At 39.8% G+C, this 21588-nt stretch overlaps 1 protein-coding gene across 16 annotated transcripts in view; it reads left to right on the forward strand.

The window, feature by feature from the left end:
- The window catches only part of SIPA1L1 (signal induced proliferation associated 1 like 1), a 412099-nt gene that overhangs the window by 87080 nt on the left and 303431 nt on the right, over positions 1 to 21588 (forward strand). For 2 of the 16 annotated variants that reach the window (XM_049898759.1, XM_049898758.1), the window contains exon 4: positions 19438 to 19618. The exons of the other annotated variants lie outside the window; for them this stretch is intronic. The gene's annotated coding sequence lies outside the window, so the exon portion shown is untranslated. The remainder of the gene's footprint in view (positions 1 to 19437; positions 19619 to 21588) is intronic. 16 annotated transcript variants of the gene reach the window in all.

Genomic DNA, 21588 nt, shown 5'->3' on the forward strand with positions numbered 1-21588 from the left:
TCCCCCATATTTTGTATGTAGTTTTATGTGTCTGTATCTTATTAAATTTACCTTTTTAATTTTTGAGTGTTCTTTTGAGCCATCATTGTTTTAGAAAATGAACACTGAATTAAGAAAGTGTACTTCTTCCCTTCTCTTTAAAAAATATTACATTGATGTATTCTTTCTAAATATACAGCTAGAAACAGTAATGCTGATTGATAATAATCTGACTAAATTATGTGCCTGACACATTAAAACATTTTAATAATTTTCCCAAGTAGTGTGTTTTTGCTTTGGATTTTCCCTTTTTTTATATGTACTTATAAGTAAATAATTTTTCTCTTATTTCAGTTTGGTTATTTGCATTCAGGGTTCTAATTTTAGTAGGAGGGAAATTTAAAAAGCTCTGTACTTTTCCTGAGGCGAAAATAAAAAGGATAGCACTGGTCACATATACTTAGACTAATAGTTTGTTGGTGTAACACATGAAGGTATTGTTGTTGTTGTTAGGTGCCGTCGAGTCAGTTCTGACTCACAGCAACCCTACACACAACAGAATGAAACACTGCCCGGTCTTGCGCCATCCTTACAATTGTTGTTATGCTTGAGCCCATTGTTGCAGCCACTATGTCAGTCCACCTCGTTGAGGGTCTTCCTCTTTTCTGCTGACCCTGTACTCTGCCAAGCATGATGTCCTTCTCCAGGGACTGATCCCTCCTGACAAGACGTCCAAAGTATGTAAGACCCAGTTTCGCCATCCTTGCTTCTAAGGAGCATTCTGGTTGTGCTTCTTCTAAGACAGATTTGTTCGTTCTTTTGGCAGTCAATGGTATATTCAATATTCTTCGCCAACACCACAATTCAAAGGCGTCAGCTCTTCCTCGGTCTTCCTTATTCATTGTCCAGCTTTCACATGCATATGATGCGATTGAAAATACCATGGCTTGGGTCAGGCTCACCTTAGTCTTCAGGGTGACATATTTGCTCTTCAACACTTTGAAGAGGTCCTTTGCAGCAGATTTGTCCAATGCAATGCATCTTTTCATTTCTTGACTGCTGCTTCCATGGCTGTTGATTGTGGATCCAAGTAAAAAGAAATCCTTGACAACTTCAATCTTTTCTCCGTTTATCATGATGTTTCTCATTGGTCCAGTTGTGAGGATTTTTGTTTTCTTTATGTTGAGGTGTAATCCATACTGAAGGCTGTGGTCTTTGATCTTCATCAGTAAGTGCTTCAAGTCCTCTTCAATTTCAGGAAGCAGGGTTGTGTCATCTGCATAACACAGGTTGTTAATGAGGCTTCTTCCTAATCCTGATGCCCCGTTCTTCTTCCTGTAGTCCAGCTTCTCGTATTATTTGTTCAGCATACAGATTAAATAGGTATGGTGAAAGAATACAACCCTGACGCACACCTTTCCTGACTTTAAACCAGTCAGTATCCCCTTGTTCTGTCTTGATCTATGTAAAGGCTCCTCAGGAGCACAATTAAGTATTCTGGTATTCCCATTGTTTGCAGTGTTATCCATAGTTTGTTACAATCCACACAGTTGAATGCCTTTGCATAGTCAATAAAACACAGGTAAACATCCTTCTGGTATTCTCTGCTTTCAGCCAGGATCCATCTGACATCAGCAATGATATCCCTGGTTCCACATCCTCTTCTGAAACCGGCCTGAATTTCTGGCAGTTCCCTGTTGATATACTGCTGCAGCTGTTTTTGAATGATCTTCATCAAAATTTTGCTTGTGTGTGATATTAATGATATTGTTCTATAATTTCCACATTTGGTTGGATCATCTTTCTGGGGAACAGGCATAAATATGGATCTCTTCCAGTCAGTTCGCCAGGAAGCTGTCTTCCATATTTCTTGGCATAGGCGAGTGAGCTCCTCCAGTGCTGCATCTGTTTGTTGAAACATCTCAATTGATATTCCATCGATTCCTGGGGCCTTGTTTTTCGCCAGTGCCTTCAGAGCACCTTAGACTTCTTTCTTCAGGACCATCGGTTCCTGATCATATGCCACCTCTTGAAATGGTTGAATATCGACTAATTCTTTTTGGTATAATGACTCTATGTATTCCTTCCATCTTCTTTTGATGCTTCCTGCGTAGTTTAATATTTTCCCCATGGAATCCTTCACTATTGCAACTCTAAGCTTGAATTTTTTCTTCAGTTTTTTAAGCTTGAGAAACGCCGAGTGTGTTCTTCCCTTTTGGTTTTCCATCTCCAGCTCTTTGCACATGTCATTATAATACTTCACTTTGTCTTCTCGAGAGGCCCTTTGAAATCTTCTGTTCAGTTCTTGTACTTCATCAATTCTTCCTTTTGCTTTAGCTGCTTGATGCTGAAGAGCAAGTTTCAGGGTCTCCTCTGACATCCATCTTGGTCTTTTCTTTCTTTCCTGTCTTTTCAGTGACCTCTTGCTTTCTTCACGTACAATGTCCTTGATGTCATTCCACACCTCATCCTGTCTTCGGTCACAGTGTTCAATGCATCAAATCTATTCTTCAGATGGTCCCTAAATTCAGGTGGGATATACTAAAGGTCATATTTTGGCTCTTGTGGACTTGCTCTGATTTTCTTCAGTTTCAGCTTGAACTTGCATATGAGTGATTGATGATCTGTTCCCCAGTCGGCCCCTGGCCTGGTTCTGACTGATGATATTGAGCTTTTCCATTGTCTCTTTCCACAGATGTAGTCAGTTTGATTTCTGTGTGTTCCATCTGGCGAGGTTCATGTGTATAGTCACCTTTCATGTTGGTGAAAGAAGGTATTTGCAATGAAGAAGTCGTTGGTCTTGCAAAATTCTATCATTCGATCTCTGGCATTGATTCTGTCACCAAGGCCATATTTTTCAACTACTGATCCTTCTTTGTTTCCAGCTTTTGCATTCCAATCGCCAGTAATTATTACTGCATCTTGATTGCATATTCGATCAATTTCAGAGTGCAGCAGCTGATAAAAATCTTCTATTTCTTCATCTTTGGCCGTAGTGCTTGGTGCATAAATTTGAATAATAGTCGTATTAACTGGTCTTCCTTGTAGGTGTATGGGTATTATCCTATCAGTGACAGTGTTGTACTTCAGGATAGATCTTGAAACGTTCTTTTTGACGATGAATGCAACACCATTCCTCTTTGAGTTGTCATTCCCAGCATAGTAGACTATATGATTGTCTGATTCAAAATGGCCAATACCAGTCCATTTCAGTTCACTAATGCCTAGGATATTGATGTTTATGCATTCCATTTCATTTTTGACGATTTCCAATTTTCCTAGATTCATACTTCGTACATTCCAGGTTCTGATTATTAATGGATGTTTGCAGCTGTTTCTTCTCATTTTGAGTCATGCCACATCAGCAAATGAAGATCCCAAAAACTTTACTCCATCCACGCCATTAAGGTCAACTCTACTTTGAGGAGGCAGCTCTTCCCCAGTCATCTTCTGAGTGCCTTCCAACCTGGGGGGCTCATCTTCCAGCACTATATCAGACAATGTTCTGCTGCTATTCATAAGGTTTTCACTGGCTAATGCTTTTCAGAAGTAGACTGCCAGGTCCTTCTGCCTAGTCTGTCTTAGTCTGAAAGCTCAGCTGAAACCTGTCCTCCATGGGTGACCCTCCTGGTATCTGAATACCAGTGGCATAGCTTCCAGCATCACAGCAACATAAAAGCCCCCAAAGTACAACAAACTGACAGGCACATGGGGGATGAAGGTATAGACATACTTTTTTCCAGCGTCACAGGAAGTCTCAACTACTCAGTAGGTGTGAAAAGAAAAGAATAGGAGTGATAGTACATTCTTCTAGACTTTTCTAGGTGTTCAGTGTGGTGGTAATGGGATACCAAATAATCATAAGACCTTATAGTGGCCAACAGGACAACTCAATGATAACAGCAAATTCAGAGGTCAACTAAAAATGGAAACCTGGGAACATTGTCACTCTGGCTGTCCAGCCTGTAGAATTGTCGTCTGACCGCCTCACGTCCACTGATGCACCTTATCTTTTTTCTCCTTGTCATTCTAACACCCTGTATCTCCTTATCTATGTTCCTTGGAGTATAAGAGAACAACTGTTTTCTCTTTAAACATACTCCAGTCACAAAGTTTAGATTAAATAGTAATAACTCCAAGAAGAAAATAACTGACATGTTTACCCTGAGTAGACTTGTTAGGTTTTTCAGCCTAAATTGCAGTTTTACAGTGGCACTGAAGGTTACAGAAGGGAGAAAAATTTTAAGATAAAAGCTAGATAAAATTTCATAAACTTAATGCTGACTATAATATGAAAATAGTAAAAATTTATAGTAGCAAAGGGAGGATCTTCCTTTTATCTTTGGCTGTGACTAATTTGAATTGAATTTGGCATGCCCTGCAGTGGCTTCAGAATTATTTCATTATGCTTATTTATTATTCAAAATCCTCATCTTTGTTCTTAAAAAAGGGGGAATTATATGAAGTCCTTTGGCCTAGCAAACATTTTTAGCAGCCTGTAGAATTGTGATATGACCCCTTCACATTTGCTAATGCTAGCTTACCCTTTTCCTGCTTTACTAGGAATAGCTTACTCTCAATAAATTCATCTCTCCTTATCTTTATATTCCCCAGAACATAAGGGAACAGCTGTACACATCAAGTAGATAGTTGCCTCTTTCAAACACACTCTAGTAACAGAATAAATGATAATAGGGATTTAAATTAAGTTGTCTGTGGAGGAGTGCTTTATTTCTAAATACCTGGGGTGGTGTCATAGGTTTCCTTATGTGGTCTTTTCGTCCTGGGTTTGTGGAAAAGAGCAACTTGGGAAGCGATATTCCTGTGTGGATTGATATTTCCTCCGTAAGCTGTAAACAACTTGAAGGTTTGATACTTTTTGTTCAGCTTGGCCCAGTAATTGACAAAGCCTGAGTTGATTGACTTTTTCTGGGTAATTAAGGGCTGGTTGGGCTCTGATCTGATTAAGAGGGTTGGCTGGACTTCCATCTGGCCAGGAGGAGTGGTTGGGCTCTGATTTGGCTAGGGATGCCCCACCTTGAAATTGGCAAAAAATGGCCTATATAAATGGCTGAGACATAAGAGGTTTTTGGAGTCTCCTGACCAGTGAGAGCCAGAAGGTTAGGTGAGTGCTTTGGGACATAGAGACCCTGCACGAACGACCCTCTCAGACCTGGCAAGGAGCTGTACCCCTGATGTAAGAGTTGTTACACTGTTGGAGAGCTGGGCCTGGTAGAAAGCAGAGCAGTCGGCAGTGACCAGGAGAAACAGTGGCAGCAGGAGGGTCTGGCCCGCAGAGCAGAGGCAATGATGTGGGGCGTGCCTGGAGTACAGTACCCTGCCCTGAGCAGGGGCTGCCCTCGGAGCTTGTGCTTCCTGAGCAGCAGGCTGCCTGCAGAGCGGTTCTACTCCTGGAGCTGTCCTAATGGGGCCTAGGGCTGGGCCCTGCCTAGAGCTTTGCTAGAGCTGGCTGGGAGGAGTTAGGAGCTCACCAGCAGCAGAGTCCACCCAGCCAGTAGCTGATCCTGCTGAGTGATGTCATTGAGTTTCCTGGTTGAAAGTTTCCTGATAGGTGAGAATAAGCATCAGTTTTTGGGAAGAGTAAGTGGTTTCTCTTTAGACATTGAGGTTCCGTGCTGGGACCTCTCCTAGACTTTGCCATTTGCATTTCTTCATTTACGTATTTTCCTTTTTACATTCCTTCTCTGTTATATTAAGGTTGTTATTGGAGACGTGGCGTTTCTGTGATTTTGTGGATGTTATACAAGTTATTGAACCCAGTAGAGAGAGAGAGAGAGTCCTGTGGGATGGCTGGTGTCAGAAGTAATGGGGAAGTTGGAACCAGCTTCATGCTGATTCTCACTGGCAGAGTTGTCCCTCATAAAGTTATCCTCAGAGTTATCCATTCACCTGTTCATGTTTTTTTTTTTTGGCTCTAGGAATGTGTGGATGTGATTCTTTATAATGGTATCATAGTTTTCTAATGGTACTGTGTCACCTACTTTCTTGACTATCTGATAAATTTAGAGTTTGCAAATAGGAGTAGATTTGAGCAAAACTCTAAAATAGGGAATCAAAAAACAGAAGAGAGAACATTTGTGGATGTGGGAGGGGGTTAGGGTAGGATTCGTGTGGAACCCAGTTCCCTTCTACCCCCACCTGCCTTAAAAAGAGGGGTGGGCAAGAGCACCTTCAAAGTCTTGGCTTTTGGAAATAGGTGAAACTAGGGGTGAAACATGGGTGAAATTTGAATCCGCCAGTTCACCATACACTGATGTTTCTTAATAGGGCTTGGGAAACTGTTAGTGGCGGAGGCATTATTTTAAAGCATGGAGTTTATTTCAATGTTTATCATTCCCTAAGAATACTCTATATACAAAAAGACGTTGATAAAGAAAGATGATGATAAAAAGGTATGGGCCACTGCGCTACCACATCCCAGCTCTTCCCAAGCCGTTTTTGTGTCAGAGCAAGTATAGGGCTGTGTTCTGTGCATAATGGATTCCTTAATAAAAATGGACTGGCTGGTACTCTGGATGAGCCTTCAGTAGGTTCAGTAATGAATGGTTGCAGGAGAACTAATGGACTTTGCTTTTTTTCCAGGGGGTCATTTATTTTAAGGTCTGTAACTTAATTTAGTAGCTGCCCTTTGTTGCTACTGACTGATTTTTTTCCCCCAGTCAATTGGAAAATAAATGGTTTGAGAGAGTGACTAGGTAACATTTGATGGGGTTTTGTCTTTGTAGAGGGAACTTATGGTTTCCAGGCATGTTCTGGCCTCAGAGCTTTTGTAGTTATAAGAAGGAAGATATTTTACTTGTATTGACACTTGTTTTCATCCTGGATTTACTTTTGAAAAAGTTAATTCAAGTAACCAAATAATTATTTTTCACCTAATATATATAGAGAGCTTTTTGCTTAGTGTTAATGATAGAAATGTGAAAGAGAAATGCTCCCTGAAGTCAAATTGTTTTTCTAGAGGAGGAGACAGATGTAATTTAAAACAGTCAGAATAAATGACCAAACATATAATAAGGCCTTTTGGAAGTATAGGTAAAATACATCGCGGTTACTGTAGCCAAAACCACTGCCATTGAGTCGATTCCCATTCATAGAGACCCCAGAGGATTTCCAAGGAAGCAGACTGCCACATCTTTCTCCCTTGGAGCTGCTGGTGGTTTCTAACCATTGACCTGTGGGTTAGCAGTTGACTGCTTTAACCACTGTACCACCAGGGCTTCTTGAGGCCTCTACAGAGGGACCCGTAAGCCGTAAATCCATCTATGGCTTGGAGAAAACGTCATGGAGATGGGGTCATTTGAACGGGGTATTGAAAGAGTGATATATGTAGCTGCGAAAAGAGTAATTTTTATTTCTTTAGTTAACCTAAGTAACTTATGTTTATTGTATCAAATCTGGATGTTCTTAAAAAGCACACAGGACAAAATAAAAATCACCTAAGTCCCACCCCCAGGTCACTGAGTCCCCAGCCCTCCAGAGATAATCCCTGCTAGCCTTTTATATTTATGAGATTTTTCAAACCTACACAAAAGGAGAGAGAATAGCGCAGGAGCCTCCAGGCACCTATCATCCAGCTTCAATGGTTGTAGATGTTTGGCCAATCTTGTTCCTATCTGTCTTTCTCCTACTTTTATGATTTTGTGTTGATGGAGTTTTAAAGCACAGCACAGCTATTATACCATTGCCTGGAGTTAGCCAAACCATAAGGTTTGAAGGCACAGACTGCCAAGTCAGCCCAAGACTTCTGATAGTAGTTGCAAGGAGTTAGGGTCCAACTACAAAATTAGAGGGCACAGTCTCCAAGATTGCCTTCACTTCTCACACCAACTGCAAGTTTGGGGGTTCCCCAGAATTCACTAATTTGTTAGAAATACTAATAAAGCTCACAGAAAGCTATTGTACTCATGGCTACAGCTTGTTGAAGGGAAAGGATATAGATTAAAATTAGCCAAGAGATGCCTTCTACTCTGTCCTGTAGAGTCCTATGAGTCAGAATCAACTCGACAGCACTGGGTTTGGTTTTTTGGTTTTTTTGGATGGATTGATTGCCCACATGGTTGATCGCAGCCTCCAGGTTTACTGATACCATCCATATGACCTGAAAACCCTATCCTAAATCACATGGTTGGTCAGCCGCACCCTAAGACTCTTAGGTGTGGCCAGCCCATCCTGAAATCTGGTGTGGCCATCCCATCCTAAAATCCGGTGTGACCAGCCCCACCCTAAACAAACTGCACTCCTGTAAGGTGTGACATAGATTACCTCCCAGAAGCCCAGGGCAAAGATCAAACTTCTCTTTGGGCAAGGCCAAATTTTTTACTATAATCATTTAACCTGTAAATACTTCACAGAGTATTTCTAATGGACAAGAACTTAAAAAAATAGCCACGACATTATTACTCCTAAAGAAATTAACAGTTTTTCTTTAATATTATTTACTAGCTAGTATTGGAATCCCTAGTGTATGTTCAGGTTTCTCCAGCGTTTCAAAAATGTGATTTTATAGTTAGTCTGTTGGAATCAGGATCCAAACAAGATTAACATGTTTCATTTGTCTTTTAACTCTCTCAATCTGTAACATTTCCCTTTTTCTCCCTGTTTAAATATAATTTATTGTAGAAGAACCAGGGTCATTTGTACGTAGGAGTGCTAACATTTTAGTAGTTTTCTTACATTTTTGTTTATGTGATCATCCGTATATTTTAAAAGTGAATTTGGGATCGTACTGTACATTCTATTGTATTTTTTTAAAATTGTGGTAAAGATATGTGTAACAGAACATTTGCCATTTCTACATTTTTACATGTACAATTCAATGCTGTTTTACAAGCTAATACTTAATATAATAGATTTTCTTCTAAAATTAGATTTTATTTTCTGTAAAGTCTTACATTGTTGTTTATTGTTGTTGGTTGCCGTCAAGTCATGCCATCCTATATGTGCAGAATAGAACTGTTCCTTAGGGTTTTCAAAGCAGTGACCTTTTGCAAGCATATCAGCAGGCCTGTCTTCCAAGACACCTCTGGGTGGGTTTGAACCGCCAACCTTCCAGCTAGCAGTCAAGTGCTTAACTGTTTGTTACACCCTGGGACTCCTATGGCATTATAAACCAAAAAACCAAAAAACAAACAAACAAAACAAAACAAACCTCAAACCCATTGCGGTCAAGTTGACTCCAACTCTTAGCATCTCTATAGGACACTATTGCTTCATAGGTTTTCCAAGGAGCGGCTGGTGGATTTGAATTGCCAGCCTTTTGGTTGGCAGGCAGAGTTTGCTGTAGCTCTTAACCACTGCGCCACCAAGGCTCCAGTAAACCCAAAAAAACACAAACCCGTTGCCGTTGAGTCGGTTCCAACTCATAGCGACCCTATAGGACAGAGTAGAACTGCCCCACAGGGTTTCCAAGGGGCACCTGGTGGATTCGAACTGCCGACCCCTTGGCCAGCAGCTGTAGTTCTTAACCACTACGCCAAGAGGGTTGTCAAGGCTCCAATAAAAAAAAAAAAAATAGTAACTAAAAATTAGAAAAATGCGTTTGATTGTATTAAAGGTAAATCTGACATTAATAATACCTATTAAAACAAGAAACGAGTTATTATCTTTTCTCCCCTTATTCCAGCAGCTGTTATGGTGATGCGGTTCCCTGAACTGAGAGTCCATCTTACTTCCCCAGAGGAATGTAGATAGACGGCTGTGTAAAAGACAGCCTGGCCAGTGGCTCACTGACACGGCTGAAAAGAGAGGAGGTAAATGATGGCCACCCAGGCCCAGCTTTGTTTTTGGAGAGTCCACTACAAGAAGAGGACTTCTCTTACTGTTACCATAAACCAAAAAACAGAACCAAACATGTTGCCGTCGAGTGGATTCTGACTCATAGTGACCCTGTAGGACAGAGTAGAACTACCCCATAGAGTATCCAAGGCTGTAATCTTTATGGAAGCAGACTGCCACATCTTTCTCCCGTGATCGTTACCATAAGCTGACCTTTATTAAGAAGTTAATCTTGGATTCTTACAGAAATGTGGGCTACTAGTGGGAAAGGATTTTTACTAGGTAATAGGGAGCATGTCTCGATTTAGTGATGTTCACATAATTTTTAGTATTTCTATGTTAGGTCTTCTTTCAGTTATTGTCAAGTTTTTAGTCTGGGAAAAAGTATGTATGTACAGGCTCACACCAACAATGGTTAATTAAATTACACCAGCTGAAGCTTCATGTGGCCTTTTAAAAAGACAGTCTTCTGTTCTTCATGAAATAAAATTCCAGCTTCATTTGTGATGTTAAAGTTGTTCCTGGTAGTTAAGAGCAGACCATTTAATTAGATTTTAATTTAGCTGTGGTTGCAGAGATACTGTCTTTATTTCACCTTATTCTCCGATTCTAAACCACTTAACCCTATAAAGTCCTTCTGGGATGTTTTTAAAAATTAATTTGTAGGTGGAAGTAATAATTTAGTCTGTTTATAAGGTTTAAGGCCCTGTTTACTCCTCACCCTCATCTTCCTTGTTTTCCTTTTCGCTCTCCAGAGGGAAGCACTTTATTGATTTGGTGTTTATATTTCCAATTATAATATAAAAAGGTTTTATTTTTGTGTTCTAAAATTTCGCACAATTGGTATCATATTGAATTCAAGTAACTTTTTTTTTTTTCCCATTCAGCAGTAGGCCTTGGAGATCTGTCCATGTTAGTTCATATAAATCTAGTTGTCCTTTTTAACTGCTGCCTAATATGTGGACTAGTCACGTGAATTGAAGGAGCCTTGCTGGCACAATGGTTAAGTGCTTGGCTGTTAACCAAAACGTTGGTGGTTGAAACTCACCCAGTGACTCCGAGGGAGAAAAGACGTGATATCTGGTCCTGTAAAGATCGCAGCCTGGGAAACCCTGTGGGGCCGTTCTACTCTGTCATACAGAGTCACTATGAGTTGGAGTTGACTCGACGGTACACAAGAGTCATGTGAATACACTAATAGTTCTTCTGTCATTTCCCTTTTGCTGAACTTCTAGGTTGTTTCCAGTTCCTAGTAACAGTGCTGCAGCGAACATCCTTGTCCTTGGCTTTGTGCATGTGGGCAAATGTTTCTCTAGACTGCTGTCAGGTCATGGGATATTGTTTTGCCAGAGTGGCTCACGTCAGCAGAGGATGGGTCCTCAATCTCACATGTTCATGTAGAGAAAGGGCATAGGACAGGAGCTGAAGTCGAAGAACTGACTTCTTTGTTTACAAATAAAAGCCGAAAACCCAAACCCGTTGCTGTTGAGTCAATACCGACTCATAGCAGCCCTATAGGACACAGTAGAACTGCCCCATAGGGTTTCTGCGGAGTGGCTGGTGGATTCCTATTGCCGACTGTTGATTAGCAGCTAAGGTCTTAACCACTGACCGTATTAACTTCTAATATTGGGTTTTGAATTTTTTTTTGGACTAGTTTTATTTATTGAACTATATTTTGCTATTGGAAGTGAACTTGTTTATAAATAGAGAATTCTGCAATTAAGTTATTATAATGGCCATTGAGCTGTTGTGTAAGAAGAACACCTAGTTTTAGAATCTGTGCATTGGAGGTAAAACTGGATATGAGGGTTGTCTTAAGTGCTTCTGAGGTTTGGAAGGCCTCTTCAGTTAACTGCTAATCTCTGTTCTAATGGCTAAGGAATGTGTTGTATGTTCAGCCTAACACCTACCTCATTGTGGACACCACAGGCAGAAGGAATACGTAATTAAATGAGAGCTGCTGCTGGGGCAGGAATGGGCACTACGCCCGTCTCCATCAGTTTCACTGAGAGCACCGTTTTCCCTTTTCTTTGAACGGTTGTCTGGTATGATGGGCAACACGGATACCTTTCCTTATTCTTTTTAATCTCTTAAGAAAACGATGTAATACTTATTTTATCAATTCATTATCTTTAGGGGCTTTGAATTTTGATGTTGCTGTCTTCCTGTGCCACTTTTCTCCCCATAATAGTTATCGTGCCTGATCCTTTTTGTTCCTATGTAACCGAAGACTTCATTGGTATTCCGAGCCTCGCTCTTTTCATCTCTCAAATGGGACTAATAAAACACCAGCCTGGCAGGGCAGGGGGAGCCTGGGGTGTGCAGCGCAGTGCCTCTTGGGAAGCAGGCACTCAGTACTTGACTGGAGTCCCTGAGCCTGTCGACTGAACAGGACCAGAGAAGTCATTTAGTCCAAACTTCTCATCACATGGATGAGAGAACTGAGCCTAGAGGTTTGAAGTAGCATATCATTTCTCCCCTATCAGTTTGTCCTGGCTGAAGTAATCTTTTCCACAATCACATCATCTTGTGACTGCCATTGTGGTTTCTCAAGAAGCAGTTTTTACTGGCATCATTTTTCTTGCCTAGAATTTCCGTTTCTTCTCAGTACTTGTCCATAACCTTTCCCACCTTGGAAACAAGTTCAAATTCATTTCCTCAGGAAGCCTTTTCTGGTTATTCCTTCAGGTGGATATTATCTCATATCCTCATGAACTCAGGTACATCTTTCACTATGGAAATTTGTACTTGTCTCTTTCTTGGAAACCTCTTTCTATCCCCATTTTATAAAGGACCTATGTCATAAACCTTGGTTATTTAGTGAAAAAATAACTTATTTAGAACAAAACCATATTTGTTAGCAGCTTAGTATTATTTTTGGCTTTCGAAAGGAGAATTTCAGTTTTTTAGAAATAATTAACTCTCAATATGTACTGTACTATACTTTTAGCACATTAACTGCCACGCAGACCTTTGTTCTGCTTTTCACACAATCACCTTTCTAACCAGTAGGCCAGAACTAGGATTGTGTTAAATAAGTCAGAACAAAACTATTCGCTGGTAATTCATGTGTCTCTGCGTATGCCTGCAACTTCTCCCAGTGTACTCATCTCTCTTTCAGCTATGAAAACTGGTAAACATAATAAAAATATCAAGTAGCAGTCGTTGTTGTTGTTAGATGCCATCGAGTTGGTTCCGACTCATAGCGACACTTTGTACAACAGAACCAAACACTGCCCCCGTAATAGTTGCTATGCTTACGCTCATTGTTGCCGCCACTGTGTCACTCCGTCTCATTGAGAGCCTTCCTCTTTTTCACTGACCCTCTACTTTACCAAGCATGATGTCCTTCTCCAGGGACTGGTCCTTCTTGATAACGTGTCCAAAGTACAAGAGGTGAACTCACGCCATCCTTCTAAGGAGCTTCTTCTGGTTTTACTTCTTCCAAGACAGATTTGTTCGTTCTTTTTGGCAGTCCATAGTATATGCAATATTTTTCTCCAACACCACAATTCAAAGGTCTCAATTCTTCAGTCTTCCTTATTCATCGTCCAGCTTTCACATGCATAGGAGGTGATTGAAAACACCATAGCTTGGGTCAGGCACACCTTAGTCTTCAAGGTTACATCTTCGCTTAATTCGTACCTAAAAAAATTATATGAAAGCCAAGTTAGAAGCTTTTATAATCCTAAACAGGAGTGAATGAACAACTGCATAGCATACATATTTTAAGTCAGTTTCAACACGTTGAATAAATCTCATTTCTGGTCATTTGAGAAGTAGTTGTCTAAGCCATTAATTTGTAATCAAATACTGTTTTATTTTTTGTGTTAGGCCACCCTGGGAATAGGAAGGAAGTATTATAGGTAGCTCCTTTCCTCAACACACAGCTAAATGGTATGTGTTTATATGAAAAGATTGTGTATTTACAAGGAGCCCTAGTGGCACAATGGTTAAGCGCTCAGCTGACGGTTCAGATTTCACCCAGCAGCTCTGTGGGAGAGAGACCTGATGATCTGCTTCTCTAACAGTTACAGCCTAGCAAACCCTATGGGCAGTTCTACTCGTCATATGGGGTTGCTATGAGCTGGAATGGACCAGATAGGACCCAACAACAGTCTTATCACTGAGCTGTAAAGGAAAAGATATAATAGACATTCAGGCTAGGAAGGAACCTTAGGTGCTATCTGTTCATTTAGTAGAAGAACATTGACATTTACAGAGACCAAGTGGTTTGCCCAAGATAACATTGCTTTGTAGTGTTGGAGCTAAGACTAAGCTCTGAGCTCCTTGGGGCATGATGGCATGTTGATGCTTTTGGAGAAACTCATTAGTATTTCATTTTCTTATTTTATAGAATATATAACTTATTTTTGACAAGTATTTTAATAGCCGCTGTAGAAAACATTTGTGAAAATCCTAAGCAGCATCATAGTCAATTGTATCTCTCCAAGTGCTGACTTTATACACTATGCCCAGCTTCTGTTGTAATGATTACATCTGATTTATCTTTATATTCCCTAGAGCCGCAGCATAAAGCAAATGTTTAGAAAGTTAAGCTTCTGTTTATTTTCCTACCCAAATCTTCAGTGAGAATTACCTCTCTCTCTCTGCCCCTTGATTTTCTCTTCATTAGTTCACTGTGAACTAAGAATCAAAGGTTCTAAAGTGGAGGATCCAAAGGGTAAAGCTCTTGGGAGAATTGTTTGGGTATTTGAATTACAAAATATCTCACTAATCAAAAATGGAATCACTGTACCAGAAAATATTAACTTTGGCTCTCATTTGTGAAACTATTTCCATGTGGCAAGTATGTTCCAGGTTTTTTGAGTATAGAAATGAGTTTGACATAGTCCTTACCTTTAATGACGTAAAATCTGGTAGATGAGGGAGATACTGATTTAGGTACAATAAAGGAAGTATTTAAAAAGCATTGAGTATAAATATACAATGGAATTATTATTCATCCATAAAGACAAATGAAGTTCTGATACATGCTATGACATGGAACAACCTTAAAAAACATGCGTAGTGAAATAAGTTAGACACAAAAGGACAAATAAATATTGTATAATTCCGCTTATATGTAATAATCTACAATAGGCAAATGCATAGAAACAAAAGTAGATTAGTGGTGGTTACCAGGGGCTGGTGGGATAGGGGGTGGGGAGTCATTGCTTAATGGACACTGAATTTCTGTTTGGAGTGATGAAAAAGGTTTAGAAATGCATAGTGTGACGGTTGTACGACATTGTGAATGTCATTAATTGCACTGAATTGTACATTTAAAAATGGTTAAGATGGCAAATTTTATATATAGTTTACCGCAATAAAAAAAAAATAATTGAAGTAGTACATGTACCTTGAGTTTTCTAATTAGCATTATGTAGAAATATGTGAATGCCATGGATGATGCAAGTTTAATTACAAAAGTAATTAGGTATTTTGAAATTAGAAGGAAATTTGGATACCTAATATATGCCCATGAAATAAAATTTAAAAAGTTGTACAGTGAAAAGTAAGTTTCTGTTATATACCCTGACCCTCAATTTCCAGGTACCCCCTCCAGGGACAGCTTCTGTTACTTGTTTCTTATGTGGCCTTCTACCATAGTAGTATATATGTGAATGATTTTTTAAAATAAACTTGTAAATTTTGGAATAAATTTTAATGGACAGAAACATTGCAAAGATATTACAGAGAGCTCCTGTATACTCTTCACCCATTTTCCCCTAATGTAACATTTTACATAACCTTGGTATACTTGTCAGAACTAAGAAATTAACATTAGGACGTTGTTGTTAACTGAACTATAGATTTTATTCGTATTTCTCTAGTTTTTCTGCTCATGTCCTCTTCCCATTCCAGGATTCAGTCCAGAAATAACCCATTGCGTTTAGTATGTGTGCTTTTATGCAAATGACTGCTGAGGCATCTGACCTCCCAGTCTGAATTTACGAGGAGGGAGAAGAATCAGTACTGGCATCAACGGCCCAGGGCTGGTTGCTGTGATGTAGAGGTCAGACGTGCCTCTACCCTCTAACCTTTTTATTTATTTTTTTACCAATTCTGACACCAACCATCTCTCCCAGGACGCTTTCTACTTCTCTGCTGGGTTCGATAATTCCTTGCAATGACTGCACAGAACTCACAGACCATACTCATGTTTATGGTGTTTACTAGGGAAGTAACAGGTTATAATTCAGGATTAAGAAATACTCGGGATATGGTTCTTCGATTAGAATAGCCTCTTCTCAGCCATGCTTGTAAGCCGGCTTGCTCTCTGCCCTACTTGGGCAAGTGTTACAAAGCTCTTCAGCTTTGCCAATAAGTGCTCGGGGTACCCCACTTCTCTAGGAAGCCTTGGCCCAAAGGTGCTTAGCTTTCTTGCTCCGTGGGCCGTCTGTCTCCTGCTGTCATTGCTTCTTGTTCTGGCTACTGCTGTGCTGCTGTTTCTCACTGTCTTCCATGTTACAGCTCTTCTCTGTCTCTGTGTCTCCCTTTAAGCCTCGAGGGATAGCAAAGCTGACCAGTCTCTTTGTTAGGGCTCCATACACCTTATTTGCATGGTCCCACCCCCCAAGGGTGCCATGTACCTTATTTACATTATGAGCAAGTTATCCAGTCCCCTTGGTGGGCCTGAAGCACCTCATTTGCATGGTCCCACCCAGTCTTTAGGAGCTCTGGTAGTTCAGTGGTTAAGAGCTTGGCTGCTAAACTAAAGGTTGGCAATTTGAATCTATTAGCCATTTCTTGGAAACCGTATGGGGCAATTCTGCTGTGTCCTGTAGGGTCGCTGTAGTGTCACTGTGAGTTGAAATTGACTCAATGGCAGTGGGATTTTATTTTACCCAGTCTTTTGGTGAGACTTACAAGACCATCATGAGAAAGGCCATATAAAAGCAACTCATCACACTGCAGCTTTTTTAAAGTTTATTTTTACACAAATGGTAGCATACCAGTTTCACACCTTTTTAATTATTATAAATTTATAACCTGTTTTACTATTTGCTTTCATTCTGTTTCATTCCAGTTTATGGTTGTACTTTGTTTACAAACTGTTAATGGTAGACTTCTGAATCGTTTTTGGCATTTTTGATATCATTAGCGGTACCGTGGTGGTTATCCTTGAACTTGGGAGTGTGCAGTTTGTCTATATACAGGAATTTCAGGGTTAGGGAATAATTATCTTTGTATCTTTGATTAGTATTGATGAACTACCCTCTGCAGACATTGTACAAATTATACTCTCATCAACAATGTATGTGTATTTTTCCTTTCCCTTGCCAGTAGTGTGTGTGACCTGACCTTTTGATCTTTGCCAATTTCGTAGGTGAAAAATGAAATCTCCTTGCTATTTTTCTGTGCATTTTTCTTCATATAAGTGAGATTGAATGTACTTCATGAGTTGAAAAGCAGTTTCCCTTTCTTTGAATTGACTCTTCTTATTCTTTGCCCATTTGTCTATTGAGATAAACTCTTTACATGGAAAGGAAATCAGTACTTCGTGACGTGAGCTGCTGACTTTTCCCATTGTGTTTGTTTTTTATCTCTAGGATAACTTTTGCCATGAATAAACTTATTTTTGGATGATCCAATTTATTAATCTTTTATTGTTTTTGGATTTTTTGCCCTATTCAGGAAAGCCTTCCCCTCCCCAAGGGTATGGAAAACATATCCTGTTTTCTTCTGGTAGTTTTCTTTTTTCTAACATTTATATATATATTTTTTAACAAAGTGGAATTTATTTTGGTGTGGGTTAGGTATTCCATACTCTTTCACATGTGGCTGTCTGGTTGTGCCAATACTATTGATTGAATAATCTCTTTTTTCTCCATTGATTTTTAAATGCTGCCTTTTATATCAAATTCTCCAAAGCATTTCCAGAATTTCTATTTTACCCTTTGATACGATGTTCTATTTTTGAACCCATTTCATACCTTTTTAATGATTATATTTTTATAACATGTTTTACTATCTGGCAAATATTAAAACCAGTCCCCTTCATTACACTTCTTTTTCATAATTGTCCTCTTTGTTCTTGCTCATTTGTTTTCCCGTATGACTGGTAGATTTAGCTTTTGCATGTCCTAGAGAATATTCTGTTAATTTCATTACAGTTGCTGTAAGTTGATGTATTAATATAGTTTTCTTTTAAGCATTGATTTTCTAGGAATTTGTATAGCTCGAATATTTCCCAGCTTCTGCTTTTTAAAAAGTTTATTTTAAAAACATTCATTACTGATAATATAGAGGGGAGAAGCAGTTCCTCAGGATCCTACCTTCTTATCCCAACAAATATTACAGTTTTCTATGTTTCCTGTCCTTTCCTGTACACTTTCCGTGATGCCGAGTCATGTTTTAGGGTCCTTAATTTTATTACTGTATGTCCTCTAATTAGCACAGTGCCATACATACAGAGGTAAAGTTTAAAGAACTTCATGCATACTCCTGATGGGAACTCCACTGGAAGGTAATTAAGCATATATTCAGAATTAAAATACGTATATTCCTGTAGTTCCATTACTCTCACCTACCCTAAGAGAAACAAGTGCCCTTACCAATGAGGCCTGGATAGTCTCTGTGGGCAACAACTCAGATACCTTCTTTTTGTAGCTCCTTACTGTGTCCTTTCCCTTTAGCTGTTAAATTCTGTTGAAGATATGAAACCTTGCAGAACTGGTTCATAGCCCATCCTGGGCACTTTTATTTTGATTTTCCATCTTTTTAGTTAAAAAAATCTCTTCAATATATTCATTCTTGAGGTAAATAGTGTTAAAATTAACTAGGCTTATTTTCCTCTCAGACTTCTTAAGTCATTACCTCACATAGCTCCTCTCCATTCTGATAATTCTGTTTTTCCCTGCTGAAAGTCATTGTAATGAGCCATGGTTCCTGATTGCAGTGTCCCTGATGAGTGCGTTGGGGACAGAAATTCTCTCATTCTGCTTCGGGCTGTGCACTTCTTCCTCCTGTTCCTGCTCCACCACGTAAGGTATTTTATTCTTTACAAAGATAAGACTGTCTCCACTCACTCCAGCACACGTTTATCTACTCATCATTCCTTTGGAAATACAACCTCTTTGTCCATCTCTTGGATCTCAAATTCACCCCCCAGTCTTGCCCCAAACATACTGAAATCTGTATTTTTATACCAAAGGTTCTCTTTATTCTTTAAACATATATGGTGGTGGGGATTGGGTGAGGTGTGTGGGTGTGAGTGGACATGATTGTTTTAGTACCAAAGACACTTGACCCAAAATTGCACTGGAAAACAAAATTATTTTATGCAGAATACTAGGAAAAAGTCCTGTTTGTTGTCTCAGCATCAGGTTGAAGGGGGAAAGGAGAGAACCATCTGGTAACCTGGGGATTAAGGGAAACAAGTACAATTGGAATGTCTAAGACTCTCGGATTGGTGGCTGGGACTTTGGGTTTTGCTCTCTTGTGCTCTGTGTGCAGCAACTGTGCCTCCCTCTTGGAAAAGTTGGAAATTAATGAGCTGGTTACTATGGGAATTGATGGGTGCTGCTGGCAGTGGGAGAACAAAAGTTCTTGAAACTGATTCAAAAATCCTGGGAGAGCAGAATTCCACCCCCCGCTCCCTCCCCCGGCTTCCCTGCTTACTGCTTTTTGATTTTATAACTATCTTGATTTTAGCTTGGAGAGCCTTTCCAGTATCACTTCTGGTATCTGATCAAAACCGAAAACCAAATGCGTTGCTGTTGAGTTGATTCCGACGCACAGTGACCCTATAGGGCAGGGTAGAACTGCCCCATCCATCGGGTTTCCAAGGCTGTAAGCCTTACGGAAGCAGACTGTCAGATCCTTCTCCTGGCTGGTGAGTTTGAACTGCTGACCTTTCGGTTAGCAGCTGAGTACTTAACCACTGCACTGCCAAGGTCCCTTCTGCTGAAGAAGGGGTTAGATAGTCGTCTCCCGGGAAGGCTTCAGAGAAAGAGGGGAAATGCACTAGTTTACCAGATGATCTTCTGTTTTAACAATTGGGTTTTCGGACTTCAGTGAACTCAGAAATAAACTCAAGCTCTGTTTCTTTTTACACTTCCAAAGAATGTGCTACACACCGGAGGTGGAAAGTCAATATTTAATTCCAGGATCACCTTTCTGTCTTCTTTTCTGCTACCACCCCTTGTATGCACAAAGTAGTAATAATAATGATAAAATAACCATAAAGATGAGGGAGGTGAGAGAGCATTCAGTTTAGTTGCTATTACGGGCTTACTGATTTCGAAATGTTGGAGACAGAAAACAGATGTTTTAGTGAGATGCCAGCCATGTTGGAAAATAGTTAAATATATTTTAGCAGCCAACTTTCATGAACTTTATCAATGTAATCAATAACTAAAAAACCTCTACCATAGTGTCTGCTAATTTATCTTTTTAAGTACTTAGGAGTATGGACTGTAAAGCAGTGATTTATTTTTCTAAGAAAAGCATTTGGCTTGAGGACAAAAGAGTATTAAAGGACCATGGGCATTGTAAAGTTCGATCTGACAGGAAGAGGCTTTTCCTCCTTATATTTTTGGTTTCAGTTCACTGTTTTCTGTTGTTTGTGATTTTTTTACTTTAATGCAAACCTTATTTGGGGAAAACATTTTCTTGTGACTGAGAAATTATTGAATGCTTGTCTGAATGTGAGAAAGCTGTCTAGATCTACTTAAACCTTAACTTTGGGGTCTTGGAGGTGGTACATCACTTGGCAGAGGAACCATAAGCTGAACTATGGGTGATTTATTTTTAGAAGCTTTAACACTGTCCTTTTTAATTAATTTAATTCCTGTTCAGTTGGGGCCAAGGGTGGGAAAGAAAGGCCATTCGCACACATGCCTTGCCCTCTTCCAGCTTCTAATCTTGTAGGAGGTGTGAGATGATGAAATAAAACACGGGGAAGAATGTTCTGTAAGAGGCTCTAATGAAATGTGATGGTGGCTCCAAGGTGAAGCAGCCTTTTTGGGGACACTACAGGAGCTATCATGGGGAGGCAGCAATTGAGTGCCTGGGACAGTGCCCCACCCGTGGTAGGCCCTTGAAGTCGCAGCTATTATTTGAATCAGATCTTAAAGAATAAGCGGCATTTCAACAAGCATTTTCATTTGCGCATTAATCTCAGAATCTCTTTAAATGCTCTGTTTTTACTTGTGAGCTTTAATTTATTACTCTGAAGCACCTTGAACCTAAAAATATATTTTTTATGTAATGTATTTATTCATCAGGGTGTCTACAGAATGCTAGGGAATCTGGAGTGCTATCCTGGAGGGAGTTCCCTGTCAGAAGGAGGAGATGGTACCATGATAAGAGGGAAGCCCAGGGTGCTGTGGGAGCCTAGAGGAAGGGCCCAACAAAGATGGGTGGGGGCAGTCAGAGTTCTGTGCAAACTGGCTCCCATTTGTAATTCTGCTGTGAAATTGATACATCTCCTCCCAGTTTACCAGTGAGAAAACAGGCTTCTCTTGCACTAAAACCAAACCTAAACCCAACAAAGCACATACAGCAGAACAAATATGAAAGCAAGAAGATGACCAAGAAGGACAAAAATCATGCTTATATGAGACAGTTCTTTCATTCTACCTCCAAACCTGAGCCCAGTGATTATGATTTTCTATGACGTATGTATGACTATAGTCCTTTTCTGCTAGCAAAATCATTCTTATTTCCTAACACGGGATTAGGTATATCAATATTTAATGGTTTTCATTAAAATTTGCCTTGATTTTCAGATGGTCTTTAAAAGAAAAGTCAAACCCATTGCCATTGAATCTATTGTGACTCACAGCAACCCTATGAGGACAG

Source organism: Elephas maximus, chromosome 10, assembly GCF_024166365.1.
Source record: "Elephas maximus indicus isolate mEleMax1 chromosome 10, mEleMax1 primary haplotype, whole genome shotgun sequence".
NCBI classification, from domain to species: Eukaryota; Metazoa; Chordata; class Mammalia; order Proboscidea; family Elephantidae; genus Elephas; species Elephas maximus.